This window comes from Papio anubis, chromosome 6, assembly GCF_008728515.1.
Source record: "Papio anubis isolate 15944 chromosome 6, Panubis1.0, whole genome shotgun sequence".
Taxonomy (NCBI): domain Eukaryota; kingdom Metazoa; phylum Chordata; class Mammalia; order Primates; family Cercopithecidae; genus Papio; species Papio anubis.
The window spans coordinates 106,599,294-106,623,599 of NC_044981.1; the positions used below are offsets into that span (position 1 = coordinate 106,599,294).

General features: G+C 37.8%; 1 long non-coding RNA gene across 4 annotated transcripts in view; it reads right to left on the reverse strand.

Annotated features, from left to right (window-relative positions):
• The window catches only part of LOC103883934, a 115,926-nt gene that overhangs the window by 80,113 nt on the left and 11,507 nt on the right, over positions 1 to 24,306 (reverse strand). For 2 of the 4 annotated variants that reach the window (XR_001902034.3, XR_001902033.3), the window contains exons 3-4: positions 6,911 to 7,045; positions 2,405 to 2,572 (exon numbers count right to left, since the gene is read on the reverse strand). This is a non-coding gene — a long non-coding RNA (uncharacterized LOC103883934). Of the gene's footprint in view, positions 1 to 2,404; positions 2,573 to 6,675; positions 7,046 to 24,306 lie in introns of those variants that run through there. The other 2 variants (XR_002521702.2, XR_002521703.2) reach the window with 1 other exon arrangement.

Sequence of the window (24,306 nt, forward strand, 5' to 3'; positions counted from 1 at the left end):
TTTATTGAATTGGGTGTTCTTTCCCCATTGCTTATTTTTGTCAACTTTGTTGCAGATCAGGTGGTTGTAGGTGTGTGGCTTTATTTCTGAGTTCTCTATTCTGTTCCATTAGTCTATGTGTCTGGTTTTGTATCAGTAACATGCTGTTTTGGTTAGTGTAGCTTTATAGTACAGTTTTAAGTCAGGTAATGTGATGCCTCTGGCTTTGTTCTTTTTGCTATTTGGGCTCTTTTTTTGGTTCCATATGAATTTAGAATAGTTTTTTCTAATTCTGTGAAAAATTACATTAGAAGTGTGATAGGATTAGCGTTGAACTATAGATTGTTTGGGGCAGTATGGCCATTTTAATGATACTGATTCTTCTAATGCATGAGTATGAATTGTTTTTCCATTTATTTATGTCACCTGTGATTTCTTTCAGCAGTAGTGTGTAGTTTTCCTTGTAGAGATCTTTTACCTCCTTGGTTACACAGCAAGAGAAACTAGGAAAACAACAACAAGCTAACCCCAAAGCTAACAGAAAAACAGATAACTAAAATCAGAACAAAAATGAATGAAGTTGAGAACCAGAAATCCATACAAAGAATCAACAAAACCAAAAATTGGCTCTTTGAAAGGAAAAACAAGATTGATAGACTGCTAGATAGATTAACAAAGAAAAAAGAAGAGAATATCCAAATAAGCACAATTAGAAATTACAAAGGTGACCTTACAACCAATCCCACGGAAAGAAGATCCTCAGAAACGTTTATGAACACCTCTGTGTACACAAACTAGAAAATCTAGAGGAAATGGATAAATTCCTGTAAACACACAACCTTCCAATAATTAGGAAGAAATTGAAACACTGTAACAGACCAGTATCAAATTCCAAAATTGAATCATTAACAAAAACCTACTTACCAATGTAAGCCCCAGACCAGATGAACTTATAGCTGAACTACCAGAAGTACAAACAAGAGCCGATACCAATTCTATTCAAACTATTCCAAAATAATTGAGGAGCAACCTCTACCCTAACTCATTCTATGAAACCAGCATCACCCTGATACCAAAACCTGGCCAAGAAACTATAAAAAAGGAAAACTGCCAGCTAATATTCCTGCTGAATATACCTGCAAAAATCCTCAACAAAATATTGGCAAACCAAATGCAGCAGCACAACAAAAAGTTAATTCACCAGGATCAAGTAGGCTTCATTCCTAGGAGGCAAGGTTGGTTCAACATATGCAAATCAGTAAGCGTAATTTACCACATAAACAGAATTAAAAACAAAAACCATATGATCATCTCAACAGACATGGAAAAAGTTTTAATAAAATGCAATATCCCTTCATGATAAAAAAAAAAAAAACCTTTAACAAACAAGGCACTGAAGAAACACACCTCAAAATAATGAGCCATCTAATTACAAACCACAGCCAACATCACACTGAACATGCAAAAGCTGGAAGCATTCCTTTAAGTGAAACAATACAAAGACACTTGCTCTACCATTTCTATTTAACATAATGCTAGAAGTCCTAGACAAGAGCATTCAGGCAAGAGAGGGAAAATAAAAGGCACCCAAATAGGAAAAGAGAAGTCAAACCATTTCTCTGCACTGATGATAGGATTCTATACCTACAAAACACCAAAGACTCTGCCAAAAGGCTTCTAATACTGATAAATGACTTCAGTTTCAGGATACAAAATCAATGTACAAAATCAGTAGCAGTTCTATACACCAGTAACATTCAAACAGAATTAAACAAAAATGGAATCTCATTTACAAGAGCCACATGCAAAAAAATACCTAGGAATATGTCTTCTGGATTTTGAAGGCCCATTCTTTCAGGGGAATTGGAACATGATTGATGACTGCATGTTTTAGGAAGGCAAATTGTAACTCAATGTAGAGAAACATTTCACGCCAAATAGCAAATGGGTACTTGGTAAAGGTGTGGGATTCTCACACAGAAATCAGCTGGGCAGAGGCTAAAGAAACATCTGTGCTTCTATAACACATACATATCACTAAGATAAATTAAACCAATGCAGTAGAAAAGCAGCATATTGGCTGGAGACTTTCATGTTGCCCCTCAGACCCATTCTCCTCCTTTCTACACCCTGTTCTGGGCCTGTAAGGATCATAGCAGTAGGTTCCCTGGTCCCTGTGGCTCCTGGGGGGTCAAAAATGGAAACGCTGGCAGGAGATGAGAGAGAAGACAGAGACTGACGTCAGAGAGTTTATCTTTCCCAACCCCTTACACCTCTTTCTGTTGGGGCCACCTGAGGCTGACGGCATCCTGCACAGCTCCCATTACAACCTCTGGTCCCTTCCCCAGGGATCGAATCAGGGCCGTTACCCTCCCTTCCTTCACACCTTCCAGCCTAAGAGTGTAACGAGTAGCAGCACTGTTACCTGCTTTGGGATCCGGCCCACAACTTTGTAAATCATCTTTTTATTAAAATCTCCTCCAATTCCTCCGTGTGGGTGCGCTGCTTGTTTCCTTCTGGAAGCCTAACTGATTCAATCCGTGACTTTGAGGCCCCTCACGTTAAGAAGAAATGCAAACGGCATCTCAGCCATCTAGGAAGAGAAGGCTTGACAGCAGGATTAATTGTGAAAATGCCAAATAAAACCAAAGGGATATCATCGCACACTCGCCAGATTGGCAAAAGTTAAAAAACACTTGATAGTAACACATTTTGGCAAGAATGTAATAGTGGGAACTCTCACAAACCAATGGTGGGAGTGTAATTGGATACAAACACTTCAGAAAATAATTTGACATTTCCTAGAAAAGTTGAAAATGTGCATAACTTATGATCCAGCTATTTCACTGGCAGGCATAGACCAGAATGTACATCCTAGCGATGTTTATAACAGGAAAAAATCCTGGAAATAAACAACCCAAATGTCCCTGGAGAGAAGAATAGATAAATACATCATGGTATACTCGTAAGATGAAATATTCTCTGGAAATGAAAAATAAATAAATAAACGCACCGGAATTCTCAGCACTTTGAGAGGCTGAGGCAGGCGGATCACTTGAGGTCAGGAGCTCGACACCAACCTGGCCAACATTATGAAAGCATGTCTTTACTAAAAAAGATATAACAAATAAATAAATAAATAAATAAGCCAGATGTGGTAGCACGTGGCTGTAGTCCCAGCTACTTGGGAGGCTGAGACAGGAGAATCACTTGAACCCGAGAGGCGAAGGTTGCGGAGAGCCAAGATCGCGCTACTGTACTCCAGCCTGGGCGACAGAGCAAGACTTTGTCTCAAAAAAAAAAAAAAAAGAAAAAGAAAAGAAAAAAATTAATAAGATAAAGCTACACACATCAACATAGTTGATGTTCTAAACACAATGGTGAAAAACAAAAGCAATTTGCAGAACATCTTCAGTATGATTCATTCATAAAATGGTCAAAGGTGTGCAAAGCAAAATGAGACTCTGTTTAAAGGATGTGGTAAATCTGCAAACAAAAGCAGAGGAGTAACAGATAAAAAAATTCAAGATGTTGTTTACTTCTGATATTCGGAGGTTTGTGGAGGTATACCCAGGGACTCTTTGAGGATTGGTAAAGTCTATCTCATAAGCTAGGAGGTATTTGAATTATTGTTTTACTTTATATTTGTGACATACATTTTAAATATTCTTTTCGCACGTATTCCAATTTTAACAAACTATTAAAGAAGAAGTCAAAAACGCCCACAATAAAAACTTAAGTATGATATTAACTAACAGATTAAAAGAAAACTGTGACACTGTTTGTAGTATTTTAATGCTGCTGCATGGTAAATTACCACAAACTTAGTGGCTTAAAACATCCCACGTATATTATCTCCCGTTTTCTGGGCACATCTCACCTGGATGCCCTCCCACAAGGCTAAAGCCTCAGAGATTTTCTCCATGTCCCCAATTTTTTCTGGGCTCTGTCTATGATTACCTGCTACTGCCTATTTTCTTTACTGTACATATCACTGTTTGCAATTACTTGTTCACTTATTAATTATCTGTGCCTTCCCCACCTACAGACTAAAAGCTCTGTGAGGACAGGGGCTATGAAAAGGATAGTTTGCTCACCCTGGTATTCCCCAGCCTCCCCACATGGCAGAGGCCAGGTGGACTGTGAGCAGAAGCGACTTGTGTCACTTCGGGACCAAATCATTAAGAGCCAAGGTGTCTTCTTCACTGCAATTTTCCCCTGCTGCCATGACTGTTTGGAAGCTGCCTTTTCCAGATGGTACAACCCCAGGAGAAGGAGGGCCTCCAACCTGCACCAGATTTCCATGAGCAAGAAGTACATATTTTGTCATGTTATGCCAGGAAGATAAAAAGCTCAGTTTGATTCCTGTGGTACTCCACATCCTAGTTTGACTTTTTTTGTTGTTTTCTTCATCATTTTACCTTCAATATTAAGAAGAGTGTCTAGGACATCATAAACGCCCACTGAGAGTGGTTGAAAGAAGGAAAGATGGGAATAAAGGAGGGGTGGGAGGGAGGGAAAGAGGAAGAGAGAGAGGGAAGGAAGGAGGGAGGGAAAAAAGAAAAAGAGAGAAAAAGAAGAAGGAAAGAAAGAAAAGGGGGACAGAGGGAGGGAGGAAGGAACGGAGAAGAGAAAGAAATTGCTAGTGAGGAAATTTAACATGAAAGGAGATACACATGCTTACATAGGGCCTTCTCCTTCCCCTTGTGTACTGTGACATACTCCAATTTATAGCCATTAGACCTGACTACCGGGTCTGCCACTTACTAGGCATGTGACCTTGGCCAAGTCACTCACCTGTCTGATTCTCCTCATCTGTAAAATAGGGATAACAGCACAGGAGTACTGAATTTTTCCAAAAAATGCCCTCTTCTTATTTACCTCATTGTTAAATGTATTCAGCATTTTAATGTGAAGTGCTACAGCATATTATAGATGTATTTTAGTGTCTAGTGCTCATACTTCATTTTTAGAATCTTAAATTTTAAACTGACCTGACTCTGTAACTACTTTGCAAAGTTGTTTGGACAGTAAATGTGTAAAAATTCTCCAAATGCTTTACAAACTGTAATTTAATATATAAATAGGAAGCATTATTGCAGTTCAACTTCGTTTGGCTTTGCTTTGGGCTAAATCTATTAAACAGAAAATTATTATACACACTAATATTGGTTAGTAGAGAGATAAAAGAATGAGAAAAAGTCATAGTGGGTATATTTCTATATGGAAATATATATATTTAGTCTAACCACAACTAAATCAAGGCTATGTCTTATGTGGTTGTCAGTAATAAAATTATAGGTGTTGATCATCTAAAAATGGCTATAATATGGAAGTAACAATATTATACTTAAGAGTAGCTTGTATTTTTTTTCAGGCCCTGTGTTGTCATTCCCAAGAAGGGATGGCAGAGATGGGAGCAATGAGGTGTAAGAGTATTGGCCTAAACAAAGTCATTAGCAGAGCCTGAGCTGGGAGCCCAGAGGGCTGGCACAAGTCCTAGGCATAACATCTGATGTCTTCTCCTATTACTAAGGAAATTAGAAGCGGAAGAAACCCAGGGACACATTCTGTAAAGATTAGAGAACACTCTTCCAGTTGAAAAAGAAACAGAAGTTGCTCCAATAAATGGGTGGGGAACCACATCAGAGACACTGTTTAAGAAAGAAAGTTGAGTTCTAAAGAGTAGCCTGAACTACACTTCTGAAATTAGTCAGTCAATTCACAAATACACCTTCATATCTGTCCCGTGTCCAATATAGTAGCTTAATAATAAAAGAGCTGAAACTTTCCTGAATTCCCAGTGACATATCTTCTTTTTTTTTTTTTTTTTTTTTTTTCCAGACAGTGTCTCACTCTATCGCCCAAGCTGGTGTGCAGTGGCACTATCTCGCTCACTGTAGCCTCAACCTACCTGGGCTTAGGAGATCCTCCTGCCTCAGCCTCCTGAGTAGCTAGGACTCTAGGTATGCACCACTAAGCTTGACTAATTTGTTTACTTTTTCTATTTTTTTGTAGAGAGGGGGTCTTGCCATGTTGCCCAGGCTGCATCCTAAATTTTCAGATTATCAGTGTTAAGTTGAGTAAGAAATGTGTTATATATTGGGTTCACATATTTTAAAATCTTCTTTCATATGTATTTATTCAGCACTCACTGATGAATAAATTAGACACAAATCACATAAATCAACAGAAATCATAGATTTACACATACTCTGTAAGCTTGATTGTTCATGCAGTGGAGGAACCAATCCTCAACAGCTCCTCTCAGCCACGAGGCACAGTTATTTCTCACAAGACAAGACAAGCTTTCTTTTCACACCATTGTCATACACAAACATATTTTGCATTTTACAGTCAGTTGGCCTCTGCTCTTCATTTTATAACTGCCTGATGGATTCTAGACCAGGCACAGGAGTGCTGAATTTTTCAAAAAAAAAAGGTCCCCTTTAATTTACCTCATTATTAAATGTATTCAACATTTTAATATGAAATGCTACAGCATGTTATATATGTATTTTAGTCTCTAGTGCCCATAATTCATTTTTAGGATCTTAAACTTTAAATTGACCTGACCCTGTAACTAAGAAGAGTAGAATCCAGTAGTTTTGACGTCTAAATTCTTCCATTTTCTGGATGGAATCAAGAAGAGTAGTAAACTTAAAAACAAACAAACAACCAAACAAAAAAACTGAATCCACTTCCAAATGATCACATTTAATTTATTTGATGATAAAGCAGAATCTAAATTTGTGGTTCAAACTCAACTTGAGAATTAAGCTGCACAAGCAATAAGAGCACCGTTTTTGATGCTTTGGTAAAACTTCCTTTGCTGCTTACTAGTCTAAATTAATATCTAGTCTTACTTTTGAAAACGCTTAGATAGCCTTGAGTTCGGGGCTGTGGCTTCCCTGGGGGATGTAGACATTACCTTCGCATTTCCAGTATCCACAAATAGCTATTCATCTTTTCTTGAATAAAAGGTCACATACTCTTTTGTGGCTGTCCACCAAAGTCCAGTTTTCTGCCTGTGAAAACAGCTTCAGCTTTCAGCTCATTTGCAGATCTAGATGAAAAGTCAGAGATGAGCTCATTAAGCCCTTCTAAATTTGGACGAATTCCCCCACTTCTCTGGGTTCTCTTTGATAATTCAGCTCTTAGGTGCCCCATAAGGAAGTGGCCTTCCAGAATTCTATTACTGCATTTTTACAGCATCAAAAAGGTTTTTTTTAAATATACAAGTAGAATTTTTATCTAGGGAAAATAAGCCATCGAATTTTAAGAAAATGTTACGGAGTTCCAGTTATTATAGCAATAATTTTCAGATACAGTAGCCATTATGAACAGGTTTTTTTGGTTACATTTACAGAGTTAGTAAATATGTCTTAGTAGTAGTAAACATATGTTCTAAACTTTAGATTTCAGTAAATAAGTCCACATTTCGAGCTGAGATAACTTGTCCAACCAAATCAGTGTTTAGGTATGTCCCATAATTTATCATTTACTTGTCAGCTTTATTATCCCGCAGTGAATGCCTGCCTAGGGGTGGGGAGCTTTTACTGGGCTTACTGGGGTGTTGTTGGATGGGGAAGGGGAATAAGCACCTTACAACTAAACCATCTTCCATCTCTTTCAGGAACCTCTTTTAGATCTAAACTGACAGGGAATAGTGGTGTTTTCTATGAAAAGTATGGCTATCTCCGGTTTTCAAACTAGCAAATCTGAGTCTACCCAGCAGAAGGTGGAGGGGCTCCTTGGTAATTGCCTGGACAACGTAGGCAGTAGACACTATCAAATCAGATTATCATGACTTCAGATTGGAATATGACCAGGCTGTCCACATATTGGGTTTTATTTTTTTTCTTTTCAGAGACAGGGCCTTGCTCTGTCGCCCAGGCTGGAGTGCAATGGCATGGTCACAGCTCACTGCTGCTTCAACCTCCTAGTCTCAAGCAACCCTCTTGCCTCAACTTCTCAAGTGACTGGGACCACAGGCATGTGCCACCACACCTGGCTAATTTTTGTGTTTTTTGTAGAGAAGGGGGTCTTGTTATGTGGCAAAGGCTGGTCTGAAAATCTTGGTCTCAAGAGATCCTCCTGCTTTGGCCTCCCACAAGTGCTGGAATTACAGGTATGAGCCACCATGCCCCAGCCTGTGCACACATCTGAAATTAACCAAATCGTCTGCTAGTCTCTACTTGACAGACTTCTGTACACAAAACATCCAAGACCGATTACAAAGGACAACAAAAGGCAGCAACAAATCGTTAACATCTGTGACCTTAATTATATCATCTTAAAATTGGGCTCATGCCAATCTCAAAAAAATTTTTTTTTTTTTTTTTTTCCCAGATGGAGTCTCACTCTGTCACCAGGCTAGAGTGCACACAATCTCAATCTCTGCCCTCAAGGTTCAAGTGATTCTCCTGCCTCAGCCTCCCGAGTAGCTGCGATTACAGGTGCATGCCACCACACCCAGCTAATTTTTACATTTTTAGTAGAAACAGGGTTTCACCATGTTGGCCAGGATGGTCTCAATCTCCTGATCTCATGATCTGCCCACCTCAGCCTCCCAAAGTATTAGGATTACAGGCATGAGCCACTGCGCCCGGCCTCAAAAGATTATTAAGACAATATTTTGTTGTCACTTTTGCTTACAGAAAACACTCAATAAATATTTGTTAAATAGATGACCCTAAAGTGCTAGCTTAAAGTTCATTTTTTTGGCTACCAATGGAAACCTAAGTATTTTGGCTCAGAGAAGCCGACATGTTAACACTTTGATACAACGTAGTTCATTTAAATTAGGTGACCCACTAAATTGTGTTGGAAAGGCCCTGGATATCATGTGCCAGCTAAGAAATCTGGAAATTACGGAGAAGAGAAATTTGTTATAAGGAACTCTTCAAAGGTAGGCAAAAAGCTGCATTATGGCGAAGAGCAAGTTTTAAAAAAGAACCAAGAGCAAGGCCAATCTTCTTCCAGATAATCTGGCCTATAGTGAGATTCAAACCATAAAACATTCTCATGGTGAGTGACTTAGTTACAAACATTACAGTTCAAGCGAAAATGCAGATCCTGTGCCTGACTGCAAGCCTTTTTTGTGTTTTTTATTCTATCCTGCAGGAGAACTCTGCTATATAATTTATTCCATTCCTCCAGAGAGTTAATATGGCGGCTACCTTCTTTAGACTGCATTAAAATTACCTTAAAGTATATTTTATCGTTATAGACCTGAGAAACTCCCATTGTTTCTAAATACTAAGTTTATTATTCATAGTTTAGAACAAGGACAAAATGCCTTTGTTCATTGTTCCAGTCTGTCTTTCTGCCCTGGACTAACCAGTACCTGATTCCTGGAAAGGAAAGTCAGGCTGCTCTAGTTAATTATTTACTGTGAAGCATTTGCATCACATGTCAGATAAAGGTTTATGCTGTCCACATAAATCTCTACAACATTCGGTGTCACGTATCATAAAATATGAGACCAATTATTTTACATGTAGAAAGTTGTTCATTTTCCCTATTTCCTCAGTGCTTTGGGATGGGATGGGTGGTTTCTTTAACTCAAGGTTAAACGTGTTGGCATAACTTCGATAAAAATTGAACGTGCTGGCATAACTTAGATAAAAATTGGTGGTTGCCTGGCACACTTCCAGCATCAGAGGTAATCACACCACAGGTTTCTGTTTGCACCATTTTACACGATTACTTTTTGTCTATAGCATCCTTTATAAGTTTCCTGTTTTCATTTGTTTTGTAAGTGACGGGGGTCAGGGGGTGGAATCTTTAGTAACCTAGATCACCTGAGACTCCAGATGCCTTTTTAACCTTAGCTGTGGGTATGACATGCCCACTTGAGCAATGAAAACCATGTAGAGTGTTGGAGACAGTGTCACCTGCAGTGACTACTGAGAAGCATTGTAGACCCATAAACAGGCCTGACCAAACCTTTGCCCTTGCACAGCATCTGGAGACAAGAGCACACGTAGGATAACAGAGCTAATGAGTGTCAACGTCAAGAACAATAAGGTAGACAAAAACCTCATTCTCCCCACGGTGTGATCTTAGCACAATTGGGCTATATTTTACTCTCCAAAATTCAAAGTTTTGTTTTAAATTCTGCACATCACAGCCATACTAAATATCCCCTTAGACAAGACACAGAGCTGCTGAGTAAGACCCCTGCAAATCAGCAATGCTTTTTCATAAGACCAGCATCCATAATTTATATCTGCATACAATTAGCCTGTTTACATTTACACATTTTTTGCTTCCTTTTATGTGAAATATTCCACAGGATAGTTGGTAATGCATTCAGAATAACCTTTTTAAAATAAAGACTCCAGGACCAAACAGTTTATAAAATCCAATACCTAATAAATACTTCATATGAATAAAAAGTGTTTTCTTAATCAGAAACAGTATATTTTATTTGAGCTAGCCTTTCTTTCCTCCCAGGCCAATGGCCCGGCATCATATGGATCTTTACTTTTTAAATGTATGCAGAAAAAAAAAATGCTACGGTATTTCTTGGTGGTTGCTTGCATACAAATACAAACTCCAGCTCTGTGGCCCAGGCTGGAGTGCAGTGGCATGATGTAGGCTCACTGCAACCTCCATCTCCCGGGTTCAAGGGATTCTCCTGCCTGAGCCTCCTAAGTAGCTGGGAGTATAGGTGCTCGCCACCACGCCTAGCTTATTTTTGTATTTTTAGTAGAGATGGGGTTTCACCATGTTGGCCAGGTTGGTGTTGAACTCTTGACCTCAAGAGATCCACCTGCCTCAGCCTCTCAAAGTGCTGGGATTACAGGTGTGAGCCACCACACCAGGCCACAACCTTTCTTTTGTTCATCAGATCACTATAAGGACAAGTTTTATGACCATGCTGAGTTGGCCTTGGAAAAGCCAACCCCTTGTACTAACATTATATAGAGAGACCAAAAAAATTAGTCATCCAGAAAGTTAGTATTCATGCTATCAAGATTCTGAATTCCCTGAATATATTTAGCCTGGTAAGTGGATTTCACTATTGGGAATGTAGGCAGCAGAGAAGGAATTTCATAAATTCAGTGAGTTAGGCATTTGCCTGCAGTGGTCTGGATGGCTAGAGGTTTGGCCCGTTTGGTGTCAGGGGCTGGGCCAATAAGCAAGCCCTTCCTGCGGTCACTTCCATGATCCCCCGTTATCCTCTTTCCACCAGCCAACTAGAGCAGCATGGACCTGAGACAAAAGGAGCCATCTTAAGCAGGAACCAGGATGTACAACAGCTTCCATGCCTTTCTAGGGTGAAGTAAGACCCTAGCCTGCCCCAGAGTTGAGCTTGGCAATGTCAAATCCTCCCTGAGCCTTGTGATTCTGGAAAACAATGAATGTCCAGGGAATCCAGCACCCTATTGTGTTTTGGAAAAGGGCTTACTGCAGGGCCAGGCGCGGTGGCTCAAGCCTGTAATCCCAGCACTTTGGGAGGCCGAGATGGGTGGATCACGAGGTCAGGAGATCGAGACCATCCTGGCTAACACAGTGAAACCCCGTCTCTACTAAGAAATACAAAAAACTAGCCGGGCGAGGTGGCGGGCGCCTGTAGTCCCAGCTACTCGGGAGGCTGAGACCGGAGAATGGCGTGAACCCGGGAGGCGGAGCTTGCAGTGAGCTGAGATCCGGCCACTGCACTCCAGTCTGGGCTACAGAGCGAGACTCCGTCTCAAAAAAAAAAAAAAAAAAAAAACAGAAAAGGGCTTACTGCAAATAACCACTGTACCCATAGGACTGAGATTTACAGATACCTGTCCCCTGGTTTACCTAGGACAAGTTAAGACAAGGGAGACACAGACTCCCCAAATTCCCTTTCTTGATTCATAAAGGAGGAGCTGAACTACTTTCCTCTGCTGATCTATTGAAATAAATCTTGGTCAAGCTTCTCTTCTTCCCCCAGGTCCTTAAACTTCAGCCCTCCCTCAGCGTTAGCCACCAGGCAGCCTCTCCTGAGAACACACTGGCCTCAAAGTCAAACATTCTCTGATCTGCGATCTGACCCAGACCCTTTCATTCCACTACCTCGCATCCAGTTCTTTCTAGCTTTGTCTACTTCTCTCTGTAAATGAAAACTCCTTTTCGCAGACCTGATTGTCCCAGCATTCACTCTAGGGCAATACCTGCCGCCCCGCTTAGTGCAGTTGTCTCTCTCCCCTCACTCCCTTTACAACAGTCTTTTTGAATGGAAAGAATCCTTTTGGATTTTGAATAAAATCCTAAGTCTAGATTTATTTTTTCCTTGACAAGCTCCTACCTGAACACTAAGCCTGTGTGCGTGTGTGTGTGTGTGTGTGTGTGTTTGCTTGTGCCTACACGTGTATAATGTGGGGGGAACCTGAAAAAATATGTAATATTTGTGAGAAGTGTAACGTCGGGCTGCAAATTGACACATTGCACGTTTCTCTTATTGTTAACAATGATACCCAGAGCTTTGATTTACAAATGGATGAGAATTATTGGAACAAAGACTTGGAGCTGATTTCCTGATGGATTGACTTTATCAGTCTGCTTCTCTCAAGCCTCACACCTATAGTACTTAGGAACCCTCATGTACAGATACACCCCTCCTGGTCCCTGAGTTATTCCAGAATACAGTGGAAAGCAGATTTCAGCCCTCGACTCCTCCACATGGAGTTTGAAATTAGCCTTGCCATTTGGAATTTGGCTCAACATTGTAGAGCTGGTGTAGGACAGATCTTAAATCTGCCCTTGGGCATATTTGCTCCTGCCTCCAAACTATGGCCTGCCTCAGATCATGTCATATTAATGCAGGTCCAAATAGAGGCTCTAGAATTGATGTTTCATCACAAGGCCAGCCTTTCTCTTGCAGCATCCCACCTAGGCCTGAAACCAGATATCACATCACCATCCCATGCTTAATTTTGATCCCAGGCTGCTTCCATTCTTGCTACAACCCCTATTCCTGCCCAGATTAAGCCTGAGCTCTCCAAGTGCCTTTGGACAAACACATTGGCTTCCAATTGCAAGCCCCAGAACTTGGTAAGTTTCCCCAGACCCGTGTCCCTTTCTGGTTCTGGATTCCTCAGCCACAGGATGTTATAAGAACTTCCAGAATAACTGTATAGACTAAACACTGCATACCAAAATTACCGTACATCAGGAATATTCAGCCAAAAAAAACTGTAACATTTCCCAGTCATTCCACATCTAAATAGAAAATAAAATCTTGTAGAAATATTGCCCAAAAGCCTCAGTTCATTGCAGCTATTAACAAGAGGAGGGAAAAGTGGCTCTTGAATAAAATAATCACTAGAGTACTTAAGTGAGTTTTGAGAACTTGCCATCAGGAAAATGTACATGTATAGAAATTAGTCACTGGAAGTCTTAACTAGTAGCTTCACCTAGTACTGTATCTTCATTAATTAACTCATTTATTCAGCCATTCTTTTAGGTATTCATTCAAATAATTACTACTAAGGTCTCTATACATGCCAAACACTGCATTAATATTGGGAGCTCAACAGTGAACAGGATAGACCTGCCCTCACAGAGTTTGAGCAAGGGAGCATATAAAGTGGGTTTTAAATATAAATCAACTTACAGAAATTTGATATGCACATAGATTATAGGGTGAGCTGTACTTGTCCATGCGATGAACTATAGTTACCAACATAATGAGCTAGAAAATACAATTAGTCAGCAGGCTTCCAGTTTGAGATCTTGAGACTTTTTCTTCCTTTTGTCACTAAAATCCACACATCTATGAGCTTTCTTTCTTAATCTAAAACCTGGAGCTCTCTTCTCTTTGATTTCAGGAAAGAGGAATCAATGCCGACACTCAATAGTAGAAAAACAAATGAATGGGCACACACGACACGTCAGTGAAGGAACGTAAGTGTTTTTTCTTTGACACAGTGTTGGTTTCAGCGTACAATACAAGTCGGTAGGAAGGTACTTTAAATCCCTTGACATGTATTGGAGAGTTTTCTTTCTGGATGTTGGAAAACTCATTTTGAGGATGTCAATGGGGTATAAAATTCTGCATAAATAAATACAGTTACCATTGATTATATTTTCCACTGGAAAGAGTGAATTACAAGGAGGTGGCTACATTTATTTTTCAGAATGAAAAATGAGCACATAAAGGAATCAAAGAGTCTGCTGCACCACCCTGAAGACCTGGGTTACTTTCATCATTGTCATGTTTGCTGTTTGTTTGTTTGTTTGTTTGTTTGTTTATACTTACCCTGCCTATTCCAGTAAGATTTAAGGCAGCTGTCTCTCATTTTCCTAGCCTCCAATATACACACACACTTTATTTATTTTGTGATCAGTGATTTAAATTATTATATTCCAGACCATAGCATATGATTGTGAAGCCATTTTTAGTCTTGCTTTTTAAATTCATCGGAACTGAGATTGTGTGTGTGTGTATGTGTGTGTGAGATTCTTTATTTACAGGCACAACTACACAAGTAAACCCACTCTGCAAGAGCAGAAATGAAAATCTGCAGAGATTAGGAGATTAGAGAATCCAAAAACAGAGATAAGAGGCAGGGTTTCAAGAGAAAACTAGAAGTAAATTTTACGTAAAATTCCAAAATATTGCTTCAAACTTGAACTGACTCAAATATACTAGATAAATATGAATGCATCCTGATATTGTCAGAATGTCAACAGCTTCCAAATTTCCGTGACAAAGATTTCATAGACCGTCGGTGTTGGGGCACTGGAATTAAATCCAATTCCAGTAGCTCTTGACTGTGAGTTTATACACTTTTTTTGAAACTTTAATGCAATCTTTAATTGCAAATATAAAAAAAAAAACTCTGCACACTACTTTAGGAGACCCCTCAAATCCTTTCATTGACCACAGATTCAGAGAAGATGACCTTGTGCCCTTTCTTAACAGACAAGGAAACTAAGATGCATAGTATAAAACCGATGAGACCAGTGTCACCCAGACATGATTCCATGACTTGAAGATGCTTCTAAAATTTGCCTTACTTTTCCCCTTGGAAGGGAATAAAGTTCCACTTTTTTCAATGGAAGAATAAGAAGTTCAAAGATATTACAAAGCAGAAAATATAAAGTTTCCATATAGATAATAATAGATGATAAATAAATGCATAGACAATAGACTAAATAGACAGACAGAGATAGATGGATAGATAGATAGATAGATGATAGATAGACAGATGATAAATAGATAGATAATAGATACATATATAGAGATTCTTCTTTTTCTGTAAGTGTTAATTCACTCTGCTCATTTGCTTCATGGTAATCTAATAATGATATAAAGCAATTTTGCACACAATTTGTTTTCTGTTTATTGTCTGTTCTTCTCCACCAAAATGCAAACTTCTTGTGAATGGAGACTTTTTCTGTCTTATTTACTGTCATGCCTAAAAGAGAGCCTAGAATAAACATTTTAATGCATATTTATGGATTTAACCACTAAGTCTATCTGAAGGAGTGACATTGACTGTCTCTGAAGAAATGGGTGGTAAATGACATCCTATTTGGTGTTTGCTTATTGAAAAAAATTATTTGTATTTATTTGTGTTTTCTTATTTTTTTAGTAATGAACATGTGTTTCTTTTAAAAATAAGAACAGGCCATGTGTGTTGGTTCACACCTGTAATCTCAGTACTTTGGGAGGCTGAGGCAGGCAGATCACCTGAGGTCAGGAGTTGGAGACCAGCCTGGCCAACATGGTGAAACCCTATTTCTACTAAAAATACAAAAATAATAATAATAATTAGCTGGGTGTGGTGGCAGGTGCCTATAATCCCAGCTACTCAGGAGGCTGAAGCAAGAGAATTGCTTGAACCCAGGAAGTTGCAGTGAGCTGAGATCCCACCACTGCACTCCAGCCCAGTGAACTAGAGCAAGACTCTGTCAAAACAAAAAAAGGAAAAAAAAAAAAAAAGAATAAAGGGTTATTTTTAAGTAAAAAATTCAGATAACTTAGAATTCCAGAAATCATTCAGCCTTAATTTCCCCATCTTGGCACAACTGAAGGAATAGTCAACTAGTGACGCTCCCTGTACTGGGATGGAGGAAAGCAACCAACAAACAAAACAAGCAAAAGCCTCCAGCCATCCATTAAGTTTAAAAGTCACAGGCTATTTTTTCAGTGTCCTTTTTCTCTCACTGGTCTTCAGTGGATGATTCATGGAACAAACACAGGAAAGGGTGGAGTAATCACTGACAGAGCCGGAGAATAAGCCAAGGAAGTGACAAATTTCATCTTTTCAGTCCCACTTTCGTAACACAAATCTATACAAAGCACTATTAAAGAAAGTTTTTTTTATTATAACTTTAGGGAAAAAAACTCATAAGAACACATGCAAAAAAGTTCATAGCTGTTAAGAAATATAGATGACTTCTCCCCTTCTCCCCTCTCCCAATACTTTTCAGTATTTTTTAGGTTTTCTATTGTATGAAGTGTTACTTTTTTTATAGAAAAAATATAAAAGTTAAAAAATTAAATGTTAGAGTTATAAAATGAAATGCTAATTCAAAATTCTAGAAATTTTTTTTAAAAAGATAAATATTAAAAAGTAATCAAAATATCACAATTCACATTTTAATAGGAAATGCTACGTAGGGAGGTCGATTGTTTAACAAAGGAGAAAGATGAAATAGAAAATGTGACCTAAAAATTTTAATTGAAACCCAGCAAATGGACTCACATATCTCACAGAGATATGATGGTAGAGGACTTTAAGATGTTCAAAGAGCCTTGAGAAAAATTTCTGAAAATTCTGATGCCTTTCTGGCTGTGTGGAATGCATTTTATATCTATTTTGGAGACCTCTGGGGTTTAAATGCTTGTTACTAGAGCTGGGGAAATTGAAAAAGATTTGTTTCTACCTGATGTTACAAAAGAGTAAGATCTACAGTATGATACACTATCAAAACCTAAGGCTGTTCAAATTGAGGGACTACCTTCTTCACAGAGTTTCAGATCAGCTAGATTAGGAAATGCATTGGTGTGGGAGACAAAATACATTGTTGTAATACATATATGTCCATTGCTTATTTCTAGATCTTGCTGAAGAAAGCAGAGATAGTTACTTATAGGCCTTAGAAAGAGAGAAGAAGCCACTGCAATTAACTAATCTAATAATGTAAAATATTAGGATTTCACGTTGTCTTACTATACTTTCTCCCTGTCTTACTTCATTTCATGCTGGTGCAACCAAAGAGTAATTTATGAGGACCAGAAATCTATTGGCTCACAGTTCTGGAGGCTGGAAAGTCCAAGATTAAGGGGTTGAAACCTGGTATGGGCCTTCTTGCTGTGTTGTTCCCTGGTGGAAGGGTAAAAAGAGAGGGTGAGAGAAAGCAAGAGCTCAAACTCACAGCCTCAAGCTCTTCTATAATGGACAGTAATCCAGTCATGAGGGCTCCACTCTCATAACCTAAACACTTCCCAGTAAGCCCTACCTCCCACAACTGTTGCATTGAGGATTACGTTGCCAGCACATGCTTTTGTAGGGACACATTCAAACCATGGCATGTCTCTAGGATGCCATGAGAATCATGGGATGATACGTTCTATTAGCTATGAGTATGCGGTGAGGTCTAACTAGCTTCTTGTTTTTGCCCTTGTAAATTAGAATGAATGGTACCTGGAAGTCAAGTGGTAACAATCCACATCTAAGCAGCTATAACCAGGGGAAAGAAGCACCACTTTCCCCCATGAAGTAGGAGATTCCAAACCAAATTGCTCCCCCAAAACTGTCTCTGTGGAGCCTAGCTGGTCATTTTGAAGAGACAAAGAATCTTTCATCGCCTTTTTGATGTATCCTTCCTCGTGTAGGAAAAGCCACTTGCTAAATACTCCTGGGCAACCCATAACCTCCTCCTCAACCCCTCTGCAAGGGAAGGAGCAGAGGAAGAACAATAAGCTGGAAGGATTTAGGGCAATTTGCTCCTCATGAAAACCAAGGGAATGGGGAAGGAGGTCCTCCAAACCCTTAACAATAACATTTCTCTCCATGTTCTTAGATTATGGACTTTAACCAAAAAACAATCATTAAAAAAACTCATTTTGTACACATTGAAAATAATCAATTATTGAAACGAATCCTGCAGTGATCATGGCTAGTATTTTCTCCAACCTAGTGTACATTGTATTTTATGCATAATCACAGTTGATTTGCCTGGCCTACCAAAGCCATGGATCACATTCTTTTTATTACCACCATCTCTAACTCTTCATTTTATTATAGACTATGTTTTAATGGCCAGGGTCTGAAAGAAAATAGCCTTTTGTGAGTATGTGAGATTATATGGACATGTTAGTGCCTGTTCTAACTAATTAATAACTGTTATGCCCAAAGCAGCCTATATTTTTCTCAACAACACATTGTTTCTCCAACATAGGGATCAAGCCACAAATGACCAAAGCCATTTTGAAAAAGTAGGTATAGATACAGTTGATATTTTCACATATTTAAAAATGAAATAGGTATTTTGATATTTAGAAAGAAAATGGTAGCTATTACAAGATGTTTAACATTATGGCCATTGTCTTTTCTTTATATACCCTCCAATATAGGATATTGATTTGAAAATAATGTGTTTAATAAGTATCAATTAAATTTATTTGTAGAAATATTAAGACAATTCAATGCAAGATGTTTTATTAAAATGCCATTTAGACATAGTAATGTGGAGCTGTGACACAATATATTCTTTTAAATCACATTTACTGCTGTCTTCCTTTTCTAATAAAAAAAGTAACAAATGCTTAATTTATAAAAGTAGGAAACCAGTGTTAAAGGGTAATTTTCAGAAAATGTAGAATCATAACTGTCATATAGATATAAAAGGAACACTTGTCAAATATTTTATTTAGCCTATTTACTATACGTGGGAAGCAGAAAAGATGTTTTAACTAGTTCAAAGGACAAGTCAAAGAAGCACAAATGTATGTGAAGTAAAAGAATATTCAAATGGATTTACAAATGGACATGAACCTGATTTTTCCCACAGAAAATAGGACTGACAATTCCACTGAACAGAATAAATTCGCATTTCCAAAGACAAAAAAGATTTTTACATTGCTCTCAGTTTTCTACAAAACTGTAGAGTAACTCAAAGGCAAGGGAAGGCTAAAATCAGATAACTGTAAAGTAACTCAAAGGCAATGGAAGGCTAAAATCAGATAATTCAGAAAGGTACACTCAAAACAATGCAGTTTTCCACTGAAGATACTCAGAAATCTTTTTTACTTATTTCAAATTTTCTTACAAGAAAGAAGAGTAGAAAGAACAAATGAAATAAAGAGAGAAAGGGAAAGAAAGAGGAGAGAAAGAAAGAGACATAAAGTAATTTTTAAAAAGAAAGAATGAGCTTGTCTGAAATCCACTACACAGATTAAACCACAGATAACATTTTAGTGTGTTTTTTTCCAGAAATAGATCTCAATAGAGTTGAACAGCATCACACTGAGCATACTGTTCCACAGACTCCCTTTTTTACTTAAAAACGCTCTATGAGAACAGTGAACATTTTCTCATGTCAGACGTTCTTGTATAACATGGTTTTTTTAACATAATCTATGTATGTCACCATTTACTTAACTAATCCACTATTATTGATGTTTTAAAAAGCTTTATTTCTATAGATAACTGCATAAGTAAAATCTCAGGACAAATATCTTTATACATATTTTTAATACTTTCCTGAGTAACTCCTAGGAAATGCTAGATACATTTTACTGTATTTTGACAGATGTTGCTAAATTGCTCTAGAGACATGCTATACCAATTCTAAAATCCTGCCAGCTGTGTAAAATTATGCCCATTTCCCCACACCCTAGCCAACACACAGCATTATCATACTTCTTAAGCTTTGCCAATTTGATGGGTTAAAACTAGTGTTTCTTTGTTGTTTTAAATCTGCCTTGTTCAAATTATTGAGGTTAAATTTTTGTGTTCGCTAAAATAAACATTTTTTGAAACTTCATAGGAATATGGATGGAAGGGATAAAAGATAAAATTATTTATTTCCTCTCTTTGTTCCCAGTTTGGAATAGCCAAAGACCATTGACAACTAAAGCAAACAGATATTCTCATTTCAAAAAGACTGGACCAGGCTAAAATAGGACACTGAGATCCCACAGAAATTTGTCTTCTAGAAACTTGAAGAAAAAAATAAATCAAGCAAATTGAATGTATCCATGAAAAGAATTTCTAAATTGTGGAACTGAAAAGTAGCATCAGCATTTTATTGGGGAGAAATTTGCTTAATAATGAAGCTTTAGCACTTCTGATTGAATTGTGATTTAGTGAGATAAAAAGCATCTGTGTACTGAATTATACATAAAGGGAACAGTTTGTAGATTATTCTTGCCTGTGTCTACTTGTGTGTACTGTATAATTTAGGCCTTAATATATTTGGAATCCTTTTTCTTTCATTGTTCAGAGGCTGAGTGGTTACCTTTCGCCCGGTGGCATTTGGTTGATTTTATTTACATGTGTCAACTAGAATGCAGAGGCTCCAGCTTTTGTCTATAAAAAAAGACACAGATGTATTTTTCAGATTTGTCCTTGAAATCCTGAAAAGTTTCCACCAAGATGAAGGAGAATGATGTGAAAATATATTATTTTATTGTAAAGGGGTCAAGAAAATCTCTAGACCAGATCCAAAAGGAACATTAGCTTGGGTTGAGGGAAACTGACTTTATTTTCATTACTTCTCCTATCTCTTATATTTTCCTTCCATTTGGCTAAGCAAGGGGTCACAACGAGGGAACAAAACTGTGGAGAGCCTCAGGCCCCTGGGTGACTGGCCGCAGGTGAGGTTACAGGTCTGCATGCGCAGGAAAAGACCGTGTTTGCTCAGGGCTCATACTGACACCCAGAATTATTCTACTGATATTTACTGGTGACGTTGCACAACTCATTTTACTAATCGGAGCCACCTTTGTCTTCTCCATGAAATGGAGGTCCTAACTTCCAGTTCCAGACTGCTGTGATAATGGAAAGCCAAGTCTTTAGTAAATTGTACACTAATAGAAATCTGAATTATTATGAAAAATCTGCTTGGCATCTTTAAATGAGTCAGGAATGGAGTGATTCCTCATTTAATTTGCTGAAGATACTGTAATTTCTCTATTAAAATAAAAAGAAAATGCAGACTTAAATGTGTCCTTCATTTGAGAGGAAAAAGGCTCATATTTAAGAATTGATCAAAATGTGGGTTCTTAAACTACATGAAATGAAAATTATATGTTTGTTTCAAAGGGCAATATTAAAGTCTTATGCTGAAAATGAATTCCTAAGAAAAAGAAAAAAAGTATGGCAATAGGCTCTTAGTTGGAGGAGGCTGAAATATCTCACACTATACTATTATCATTAATTTTATGTTAATAGGGTTTGTTAACTTAAGTTTCTACTATTACATGTACTTTGTGGATTCTTTAGTTGAAGGATTAGCTCTGGCCTATGGCCCCTAATTGGATATTGTCTAATTATTAATATTCATTTTTCCAGAGGGATTTGTTTCACAGAATTAAAAAACTTGATGAGTCGATGGAGTTGCTATTCCCCTCTGACTTATGAGCCTGAAAGAATATGTAATTCAAACATGACCCTCATAAACAACCCCAATATCATTATTATAAAGCAGAGCTCAAAGTTCTGCTTCCAGTTCTTGCTTTACAAAATATTGAGTAAAATAGGAATTACTGACTCAGTAAATCCCATGAATTCTTTTGGTAAATTTGTGGCTTACTGTGGATTCAACTGTCTATCAATAGATCTATGGTAAAGCTTTTCAGTGTTAAAATTTGAGTAGGAAAGGAAGGAGCTATGTTTCCGTCTCTCGATGGAAGAGACAATTCTACTGAAGAAAAATTATCCCTTTATCACCAAAATACAAATGGCCTATCCTCAGCATTTGAAGACAAAACAATCCCTCAATGACAGCTCTGTGGAAATTCACAGCCTTTTTTCAGAACTGATAATAAAAAAAGAAGAAAGAAAACATTGGTAGTCTGGGAAGAAACTTTCATAAACGCAGTGAGGAAAATCAACCAGGAGAAAATCAAAATAGTCAAGATGAATGATGGACAAAACATTAGTGAGAATCTTAGCTGGGAAAGGCAAATGTACATGTCTCCATACAATGATATATCTCATTGTCCATGATCAAACATAGTGAAAGGAGAAGAAAGAAAGATGTCTCACATGATAGAAATACTATGCTTGGTTTTTATTTTCACATGATCTAAGTAGAGGTCTGTGAATTTCTTAGATCAGTCACTTAGAGGAAGAGGGAGCTCGCTTCATAAATTCTATCCAGTAAGATGAAAAGATGACAGGTCTTTACAACTTTTTCACGATGGGTTTTAAAATGATTTTTTAAAATGGCTTTTCAAAAGCTAGAAGCGATGTAATAATGATGGGAAAAGTCAATTTACATGCTATGCATAGAGAAAATATCAATGAGGCTTTCTATTAATATGCGGGTTAAAAATTAACTTTTTCTCCTAATTACTTTAATTTCTGTACATCTTCATTTCTCTGTTGGAAGCCTTATAGAGGTCAAGTCCAAATATATCTGTATTCATTCCTCCAATATGTACCAAGAACCAGATATGTTATCTGTGAAGGACCATGAACTAATGACAATAAGGCTGAGATTCAAAGTCTGGGATCATGACTATTACGTAACAGAGGGACCTGAGCTTCCCCCAGAGATCTTGGAGAGTTGTGAGAAGGCTTTCAAGAATAAGTCTGTAAACTGTATAGTAACCCGTCTCCAGATTTAAGTATTTTAGGAGGCTGTAATGTGTACCGTGGGATCCCATACATGCACTTGTATGTCTGTTCACTCAAATTATTGTCCTAGCTTCTTGTTTTGGAATCTGGACCCTTTAGCAACTGAATAATGGAAGTCTAGAAAATGAATCATCACCCTAGTTATAAATTTTACCACTGCAAATCTGAATTTGAATTTTATATTGATGGAGCCAAATATTCTTTTTTTGCATAGAGGAAACTGTCCTCTCTCTGCCTTTGGTGGCACTCATTCCAGGATCCCAGAATTGCCTGCTGTCACGAATTCATTCTTATTTCATGCTTTACCTGATACATGTTTACTCATCTGAAGAACAGAGCAGCTCAGAAATTCACTGCTTGATGCCTACTGTGTACTGAATAAATGGAGACAGTCTGCTCCTGGTCTTTGACAAATAGACCAGGACCAGGAGAGAGAAGTGCATTTCCTGCGCACTTGTTGAGGCCATCTATAAATAGATTTACATCAACCCAAGGTTCAGGCTTTCAGAAAACAAGTTTTTCTATTGCATGGCTCCATTTGACCTGACAGTAGGCAAGAACCAGCTGATGCTAAGAGATTTAATTCAACAGATTATGAATGTTGAAGTCACTAGAAATGGAACTTCTTGTTCTTAGCTGGGTAAAGACCACTATCAACAAATTGTGGCAAATTAGCGCCCATTAATCTCATGGTAACATTTCATTTTTCTCACTTAACACTGACCCCACTCATGTCATGTAGTGAGTGTCCTTTCATGACAAGGGTGTACTCCATGACTATCAGTTCAAAAATGACAAACCAAACTTCAACATTCTAGTACTTTCTTCTTAGTATTTTTTAAAATGCTTAATATTTTTTAAAACAAAGTAAAAACTAAAAAAATCCAAAAAAATGTGTATGAGTCTAATGTTAGATAAAAATATATTAGAATAATATAATAATATTAGAAGAAAATATGTATATTGTCTCTGGTTACTTGTTTTGAAATTGCAAATAGCAATTTGCAATTTTAAACACAAATATTAACTAATAAAAATATTTCTGCTCATACTCTAAAATTGTAGATAACACATTATATTTCATTCTATAGAAAACCAAATGGCCATCATGCTTGTAACTAGTGCTTTCGATTCATGTGGTACTATAATGCCGATAAACTAATTTGTTTGCAAATATCTTGAGATATGCCAGTCAAATAGTTCAAAAATCATTTTTTTGGAGATTTTTTTTTTTTTAATATTTTGCCCGGATTCAGAGAAATTTGAATTTTAACCTTTGGGTTAATTTGTATATAAGTACTCAACAGGCTGGTCTACAGGGTAACATTTTTAGTCCATGGTTGTGTTCCCAAGCTTCTCCTTCATCACCAATTCCTGTTATTTGTGGTGAGATTATGTACATATTTACAATAGGGAAACAAAATTGTTCCAGAACCACTTAATCCATCCTCTGGCCGGTCTCTCTTTGGCTGCACCCTTTGTTCTCTAGCAGACATCAGATGTCCTCTCACGGCATGGTTAAAAG